Consider the following 10237-nt stretch of genomic DNA (forward strand, 5'->3'; position numbering starts at 1 on the left):
TCCTACATAATTAGCCCTTAAAAGGATGTGTTTGCTATTACTCCTGTAAATGCTGTTCGAAGGTCGACGACAGCCAGTTAAAACCTTCTGCAAGCTATACAGACAGTTAACAACGTTTGTCTCGGGAAACCACCAAGAGCCCTTACGAATGTCTTAGTGGAAATCCGCGTTAATCCTCTTCCTCGTGGGGTTTCGCTCGACCAAAACTGTACGCCAGCTAAGCGCCTTTAGCTAATAGATTCCTTCAAATCAAACCACGAAGTAGTGGGGAATCCTTAACAGGCTTCTAAGCGGTCGACATACACTCTTGTAGAATGCAAGTCACCGTTTTCGAGTACGCACTATTCTGCCGCAATTACCTGCTTCATCTCAGGTTGCTACGGTTGATGAAAAGAGAATCACTGAAAGGAGTAGCCTAAGAGAGGGTTATCATTACTATTATTATTATTATTATTATTATTAACCATTCGACATCATATACTAGATAATGACAACCACCAGATTTCTTCGTTCATTACTCTCTTCAGTTATCGATTGCTCATGTTCAGGTTAACATATAAGGAAGATATAAGTGAGCACATTCAGCTGCAATGACAATGGTGTTCATTAGTATTTCTTGATATCGAAAATTTGTTGAATATAGTGGAAAACCGAAGAAGAAACTTTTGCAAACGTGGCATATTTACAAAACAATGTAGCTATGAAACAATTTACCGTTACCTTCGACAAACGACGAAATGTGAATTTGTATGTTATTAGATGCTGTGTTCTGTTGGATACTTAGAATTTATGTATTTTTCGCATTTAACATGCCGTCTTACTTCCAACGAAATCTAGTTTCCCTTTCAGTGATCTTTGGTTATACAGCAAACTACTTACATCGAGCTGTTGTGATTGTTGCAGACACTTTCTGATATTGTTCCACAAATCCGCAGAAAATTAAAGCACTTTATTTATGTTAGCAATATGCTTGTACAATGCACTGCACTTTCACTGAAACCTCCAGACAAAGTAAGTCGTCCGTTCACCTCTCATATCTTGAAAGTTTTTCATGTGATATTGATGGTAATATCGTCAGTCGTTTTAAGACATGTCACAAGACTTAAGTTTTCCACAATGTATGTAATCAGAGGGTATAAGGTTTTTCCTCTTCATTCAGTGTTATAAGTAGAAATAATGTCTAGAATAATGCCTTTACAATAATTCCCCGTTCTTATTTCGGTGTGTGTTAGGGAAATTTCTGTGAGAGTCATGTGTTGCTTTTGCGTCGATCAGTTGATAGTGCTCCAAGCTAAACAAACATCTGCCACGATAAGAATCATTGATCACTAAGGAGTCTGGAACAGTATCGAACGTCTTTCATATATATAGAATGACGGCATCCGCATAATAGTCCTCACTGTATCAGTGAAAGGGAGCTATGTTTCAGGTGTGTGAAACTTTTCCTATACAAGGACTGATTATTGGGGAATACTTCATTTTCTGGAAGAATTTCGTCATCCTCAAGTTCTTACTTGACAAGTTGTTTTAGTTTCTGACGAAGATTATTAATTGAAAATCTTTTTCATGATGTAAATTCAATCAAGATGTACAAGTCTTACGACAATCGAACACTGTTGTGACTGGGAGAATGGTTCGAGTAACAAAATTAATGTAGTACGAATGCAGTTAATTTATTGGATTAACTAACTCAATTAATTTCATTAATACAGTACAAAAGACGTAAGACTCCTACAGGTGTAGAGACAGTTTAAGTCATTCATCTGCAGTCCTGTGCTACATCTATCTGTGAGATATTTTGGACAGCTCGATGTTGACCCTTGCGACTAGGAAAAAGTTTTACAGACGTTGGCAATGAAATCGTTGGGATTATTGCGCTTAATTGTGAGCGCAGTACAGAAGACAGAAAATGGATACACTTGCATACTTTGGATGGCAAGAACACTGGACTATTGTGAATCCTGCACTACTATTCCAAAGTTAAGTACAATGTAAAAAACAAAGATGCTGCGTAATCTCGCAGACTGAAATTGTGCTGTTTTATTCGGTTGGAAATCTCCCTATTTGAGACAAGCACAGCATTCAGTTATAATGAAAAACAGTGCATTGGACGCGTGATACCTATTTCTTATTTGAGGATTAATTTGCAGGAGAGCGTAGTTATGTGAAGAGTACTGCAAAGTTGACCAGTAGACTGCTGGAATATCGTGACTGATCCTTTACAGGATGGTGATGGCTCGTTACTGATGTATGAACACAAAACCGTTCCGGTAGCAGAGCAAAGACTGGAAGTTAATTTAATTAGTTCAATTACTCTGTTCTTTAAATAAAAGACCGCACGTCGTAAGCGAAGACTGCAGAGCTTGTATAGCTTCACTGAATAGTGTGATTCATTAGCTAATAAGACAGTTGTAAGCAGTACTGCTAAAATAAATATTATAAATTGTACTCATATAACCACAAAATACGCAGCGAACGTAGGTTTCATATCACAGCGTAGAGTTTATGATACAGACACGGAGCTGAGCTTAATTTATCAGAATAGCTGATCCGCATCAGGATTCGTAGAGTGAAATGTGCTGTCGCTTAAGCCGTATAATCTGAGCCACATAACTGTCTCGACTCGCGAAAAGTTAATCGCAAGAAAATGAAGTTCAGTTTCCTTTCTCTTCCTGTCAATGTGACTGAAACCAAATCCCTTTCATGACAAAAAAGACGTGAATACGTCTTAGCACATTGAGTTTAAGAGTAAAACACTCACATCTCACGAAATTTTCAGTAAAGCAACGACGTTTGGTGCTGTTAAGTCCAAAATTTCTAGGGTGAACTATGCTGCGATCTGCTCGATATCGTAGTTCACCTGCCTGTCTCACAGAGCGTCAATTTTACGAGGTCTCTGCTGCTACTTTACTCCTGTGCACGTGGAAAGAAGAAATGACTATTGAGAGCAGCATGCACCACCTCAAATACCCTCGCCTCCTCCCCATTACTACCTTGCTTCCACTGATCTATAAAATGTTTTGAAAACGACTATTAACTTAAAATTACACAATCATTACGCTTACTACAATAATTAGTTCTTGCGACGCTAGTTGTTTAAAGGTGTAGAAGAGGGTTCTGCATCGACTGACTCTTTTTTAACCCATTAAAACGGTTAAGCTATCTAACAACACAAATGGATTAAACTACATAAACGTACCTAAATATTTTTCTGCTAGTTAACAAGGAACGTTTTTTAATCAACTTTGACTGTGCTGTTTATTGGTACTAACAAACTTCACTTTTTCATATCACATTTAAATATAGTTTTATTAATCACTATTTCAGTAAATGCCGATTATACGGCAAAATCTGTTTCATTTCTACAACGTACCTGATAGGACAGTAGATAAAGTAATGTATATGCGTACCACGTGTTATCGTCTTACTAAGTGTACGTGTGGGAACTGCGATGTTCACACTAAATTGCACAGCACATATACTTAATTCGGCTTGTCGTGTCAGACCCGCTTATGGAACATAGGGATATTTTCCGTATATGTAGCTGTTGGCCGTAGTTATAGTTTCACACAGACTCTATAGCTACGTTGATGTAACAGTAATCAAAATTTCATAGATTAATGTAATCGTTCTTTTTAGGATATTCACTGTAAATTCGCCAAATTTCGTCGTACAGGGTACTGTGAATTTGATGAGGCCGTCTTGAGGATGCAAATAATATGTATGCTAATATTCCTAGTTGAGTCAGTGGATCATACATACTTTCCCTGCGTCTCGCTTGATACAAGTATGAAGCATCAAGTAGCAGCCACCAATTGTCGAACTTATTTTTTTTCCAACAATACAATACCATTAGCCCTTATTTAGGTTTTATTTTTAGGCTAATAGTTTCGACTTTACATTACGGCATCTTCAGGCCAGCTTAACCACACTCTAGACAGAGGATGAAGTTACATTCATTCTTTTTTCTGACTAGTTTGATGCGGCCGCGAGGAATTCCTCACCTGTGCCAACCCTGTCCAAAGCAGTATACGAAACTTACGTCCTCAATTGTGTGGTGGATGTATTCCAATCTCTGACTTTCTATACATTTTTTATCCTCTACCTCTGAATCATTTAAGTTATTCCCTGATGTCTTAACAGATCCCTACCATCCAATTCCAGTGTTTTCGATATATTCCTTCCGTCGCCGATTCTCCGGAGAACCTCCCCATTTCTCACGTTATCAGTTCACCTAATTTTCAACATTCTTCTATAGTAAAAATCTCAAATGCTTCGATTCTCTTCTGTTACGGTTCTCCCACGGTCCACGTCCCACCACCATACAAAGCTGTGCTACAAACGTATATTCTCAGAAATTTCTTCCTCAAACTGAAGCCTATATTCGATACTAGTAGACTTATCCGGGTCAGGAATGTCCTTTCTGCCAGTACTAGTCTGCTCTTTGCGTCTTCCTTGCTCCATCCGTCATTGGATATTTTGTTGCCTTCGTAGCAGAAATCCTTAACATCATCTACTTCGTGATTACTAACCCTGATGTCAAGTTTCTCGTTGTTCTCGTTCCTTTCGTCTTTCTTTGATTCACACTCAATCCATATTCTGTTCTCATGAGATTGTTAATTCCAGTTTTCAGTTCCAGTAATTCTTTTTCAGTGAGGACAGGAATGTCATTAGCGAATATTATCATTAATATCTTTTCACTTTGAATTGTGATTCCAATTTTGAACATATCTTCTTTCCATCGTTACTTCATGGATGTTTAGATTGAACAGTAGGATCGAAGAACTACATCCCAATCTTACACCTTTCAAATCTGAGAACTTCGTAATAGGTCTTCCTCTCATATTGTTCCCACTTGGCTCTTGCACATACTGCATATTACCCATCTTTCCACACAGCTTACCCCTATTTTTTCTCAGAATTCCAAACATTTTGCACCATCTTACTGCCTCTCTTGTGTCTTTACTTTTCCTACAGCCAGACAGATCTGTCGAAGATACGCGAGGGTTTTTCTGCAGATCATGCGTTCAGTTATCCCTAATTTTGTTCCACTGCGGTCAGCCTGACATGCAAATGCCAAATTCTGACCAGTTAATGGGCTGCATTTATACAGAGCCCCATCATTTACCGTGCTGGGCTTTTCGTTCACCTTGTTCCTCCTCCCAGGTCCGAGTGAATCTTGCGTGTGTAATAACTAGCAAATCAGGCCGTCACTTTATTTGTTACCTCTGCTGAACCAAAGAAGGTTAACTCAGCTTCCCTCCAGCCCCAATTCCCACACTGAGCTGTATTCACACTTCTTTTAAACATTATAGGGGAGAAAAGATGTCAGTATTTAACAGTAAAATAATTTCTGTTGATAATTCGTGATGAAGACCGATTGGAATATCGACAAAAGCATTGTCTCTTCGTTCCGCAACCACGAAGCCTATTATGGAAACAGAATTCGGCCACCAAATAGACAGAGCATCTGTCACATATTGTCATTTATAGCTGCTTGTCAGTGATTAGTGAATAACGTGAGGGGTTCAGTAACGTAATGTGTCCTAATCTTGTTAGTCTGTGAACAAAGGTCGCCAAACAGGGCGTTTAGCGTATTCAATAGGCCACAATCTACTGGAGGAAGTGCACAGTGTCTAGAGTATAGTGACAATATTTCGTGACCTACCTTCCCTAAGAAACAACTACTGAGTCCACAGTAATTCGTGTCACCTATACCAGTAAATCAAAGATTTGGCCGACGGCCTTCATTTAACAACAGAGAGCAGTAACGTTCTCATAGAATTGTCAGTGTTAACAGACAAGCAACACTTGGTAAAATAACCGCAGAAATGAATGTAGGACGTAGGAGTAACGTATCCGTTAGGACAGTGCAGCGAAATTCATGACATCGCCTGCAGCGCCTCTTCTGAGCTCGAGGCCATGTCGCTTTGACCCTAAACGACTGGAAAACTCTGTCTTGGTGAGAAGAGTCCCGATTTCACTTGTAAGGTATGGTTCGATTGTCGAGCAGATCCCACCAAGGCATGGACCCAAGTTGTCAAAAAGGCACTGTGTGTGGTGGTTGTGGCTCCATAACGGTGTAGGCTGTGTATACATGGAATTGCCTGGGTGCTCTAGTCCAACCGAACAGGTCACTGACTGGAAATTATTTCTGCTACTTGGAGACCATTTGCAGCCATTTATGTCGACGACAATGCGCCATGTCACCGGGCTACAGCTGTTCATGATTGGTTTGAAGATCATTCTGAATAATCAGAACGAGTAATTTGGCCACCCACATCGCCCGACACGAATCCCATCGAACATTTATCGAAAAGAATGGAAAGGTCAGTTCATGCACAAAGTACTGCACTGGCCCCACATCCGCAATTACGGACGGCCATAGAGGGAGCATGTCTCAATTTTTCTGCAAGGGACCTCCAACGACTTGTCATGTCCATGTTACGTCCAGCTGCTGCACTTCGCCGAGAAAAACGAGGTTCGTCATGATATTAGGAGGCATCCAATTTATTTACTTATATGGATATGGTGTCTGTTATTTCGGACATGTCCGAAAGAACAGACACCATTGATGACCTGCAGCCGTCTAGAACGAAATTAGAATTATATTTATACCGTCAGCTGCGCACGGGCGTTGATATAGATCAACGGCGACAGGTGAAAATGTGTGCCCCGACCGGGACACCAACCCGGGATCTCCTGCTTACATGGCAGACGCTATATCCACCTGATCCACAGAGGGCACAGATGATAGTGCGACTGCAGGGACTATCTCTCGCACGCCTCCCGCGAGACTCACATTCTCACCTTGTATGTCCACACACTACATTCATAGTGTCCCACCCCAACACACTCATTACTCGTGGAAGACATTCTTCCAAGTCCCGTTCGACACCTCAGTGTGTATGCACTCCATTACTCTAAAGTGGCACCTCCAATCGCCCCTTCAGTCACGCAGTAGATTAGCGTCGAGCCAGGACGGTGAAAAAATCTATACTGACATACATTTATATGGACGTGATAGCTGTGACCACATTTTCTTCTTCAATAGTTGCTAGTCGCTGCAAACCACGCTCTTCTATATGTTATCTCCACAAATACATCACTATCGTGGCATTTTGGATTTTAATTTCCCAAGACTGAATACCCTATAAGTCACTTCCATAAACGAACACATGTTTAACTGGATAGCGAATAACAGGCACCAAGCAGTCATCTAACCATCTGCCGCTAACATATTTTATGGCACTGAACTATTGTGTAACTCACAGGCGGCTTAATGTACTCATACGAGTTGGATCGACATGCAGTTTTGCCAGAGTGGCCGAGAGAAATTACAGTGTATAGAAGTGCCCAAGAGCATGAATGACCTTACGTGGTACCACTGGTCAGAGGGTCATTGAAAGCTTCACAATTTCACTGGTCCAAAAACAAACAGAAACCCACAGAATCTGGTCAAGTCTGACTGGAGGAATTCTATATGATCTGCTGTTACTCAATTTTGTCTGTCTTCTAGTGATGCAAGTAGAGTGCGCTTTACCGAAACTACTTTTCTGTATTTTTTGTACTCTACAGAAATGACGCAGAAAATGGGAAGATTAGGAGTAGCAGCGGTAGAAGTGGTTGGGAAAGAAACAAAAATTATGTGTAACAGAAACTGGAGACGATGATTTCTCTTTCTTTCCTGTTGTTATTGATCAATATGAAGGTTGTGTATAAATAACACAAACATATTTTATTTTAGCTCAATGAAGTATTGAATCGATGTTTGAAGTGCTTTGGTTTTGTGGTGTTCTTTCTTTTACATTTCACCTTTATTTTATTTTATTATATTTTCTGACGAAATGACGATTTCTCGACCTATATTATAGACCTCTGTAGTTTTTTTTTATTTTTTCAGTAGCACATATCTGTTTCACGCAGCAAATAAACAAACAATTTTCGAAGGAAACCTGAAATAAACACCGACAGCTTCTAGTTTGGTATAAATAGTTCGTTTTTAATCAACAGAAAGGAGGATAACTTCGTAAAATAAAAATGTTCCTGGATGGTTCAAGCTTCCGCTTTCTATAAAAATCTAATAAGATACTAATCACATACTCAAACAAAGACACCGAAATGAATTAACGCTCGATGGAATGTAACACACCTGACATACAGGTAGCACTATAACGACCTTAACTGACCAGGGCTTCTAGATAAATTATCGGAGTCTATGCTTACTTGTGATAGCCTACGGTAGTTCAAAAACATAGGTGCAAGGCGTAGAGTACGGAGGCGCCTCAATGAGGCGTTTAACTCGCAGTTTATGGACTATGGAATTCAAGGGTGTTTTGGGATCGTGAGTTGGGCCCACTCTTTCAAGTTACTGTGGACATGACCTAGCAGGACGTATATGTCAACATTCTAGGTGACCAAGTTTTGCTCTTTGAAAATTGTCAGCGTCGTTTCATAAATGTCGCATTTGCGATGTAGCTCACGTACTTGTATTGCTGTTACTCACGATGCACCTTATTTTTTTCAGTTTACCAGCAGCCTCTGGAGAAAGGATGAAACAATTTGTTCAGTCTTTCTCTTTATAGAAGTCTTTTAATCCCGATTTATCCCAAAACTGATCGTGAATGAGTGAATATGTGTTTTCGGAAATTCAAATGTTTCGGCAGGCAACCACAGCTTACGTGGTGTGGAAGCATTGCCAATCTAACCCGTTAGGGTAGTAAAGCGCAGAAGTCAAGTTGAGGGGAGAGCCAGAGGTAAGCGTTAGGTTCAAACTTTGACGCGTGACAGTTTGTCAGTTATAACGGGACCTCTATTCCCCCCACTTAGTTTGAAACAGGTGCTGCCGCCATTCAACTAGGTGCCGTTCCCCTCACTCCGCCGGCGTTCGCGAAAGTGACCGGCCTTGCTCTGCTACGCTGGCTCTTTCAAGTGCCGATACACATATCTGAATATTCAAATTTAAGTTTCAGGAGTGTTCAATCTGTTCCCTTGGGGCGCCATTTCGATATCCCGTATTATGGTCTTTCATTTAATTTTGTGTTTAAGTATATCGATGGTCACTGCCTTGTTCAAAGTTGAGTCTTCAACCTGCGTGGCCAGAGTCTAGTGTCATAAGGGCTCTGAGCTCAGTCCTTTATCACACGTGTTTGATTAATAATCCGTGTATCATGCGGAGAATTTTGTGTGGACTTAACACAATTTTTTACAGACCATTCCTTGTGTTAAACATCACGACATTTGTCCAATAGGATTCCACACGTTAGTGATCTCATAGCTTTTGCACAACACTGCTATGCACTTAGAGTATGTCGGAAAATGTTCTCTAACAACCCCGTTATCCATGGAGAAGCACTGTCCATTCACAATTTTTCTGATTTTTAGCAAAATGCTTGACGCCATGTATACTGGAGATAACCACGGCTACTGATTTCTCCATTCGCTTTCTGATTGCCTTCGTATTAGTAAGGGGTAGAATAAATCGTTGCTCACGTTTTCATTGTACAATTTTGCATGAATTATGTGATTCATTTGCGTTCTAGATGGGAATATTTGTATTACTGATGCGTGTCTGAATCCAGCCTTAATTATCCTTGCATCCATAGAGCCCCATTATAATATTGCGTTGAGGAACCTCTAAACGATAATAATTTTTGGTCATGTGCTCGTAACTGAAGCATGAATTTCGCCTAATTACTGTACTTTTGAATGTTGTCGGTGACGATCTAATACATTTATCTACGTACATCGTCACCGTTTATGACAGAATCTCACTGACTCCGCAGATAATTTGCTATCAGTTACCCTTTCTATCCTCCCGCGTGTCTTTACTTGCGTCTGATGTATAGGCAGCTAATATTCGAAAAGATCTAAAAAAAAAAAAGAATTACGCAGATCTAGGAAAGTGGTATGCGGTATAGCCCAGTACAGTTCCCGTTACGTTGCCTTCCATGACTTGCTTGCATAGTTTTGCGTTGTCCGTTGTTCTAAACAGAAGATTATCTTTTGTTGGTAGATATTGTTTGTGATATCTGTTTGTAGTAGATACATGTATGCTATGAAGCAACAGCGATGTTACTGGAAATGCATATAGTTATCTTCATTTACCTAGAAAATAAGCCCTTTTTTCCGCGAACGTGTTTAAATGCGTGTTAACAGCCAGATTAAAATTCATACACCTTACGTAGCGACCCTGCTGAAATAGTTTTCCAACCGTGATTACAATATCTTACACGCA

This window comes from Schistocerca cancellata, chromosome 6 (assembly GCF_023864275.1).
Source record: "Schistocerca cancellata isolate TAMUIC-IGC-003103 chromosome 6, iqSchCanc2.1, whole genome shotgun sequence".
Taxonomy (NCBI): domain Eukaryota; kingdom Metazoa; phylum Arthropoda; class Insecta; order Orthoptera; family Acrididae; genus Schistocerca; species Schistocerca cancellata.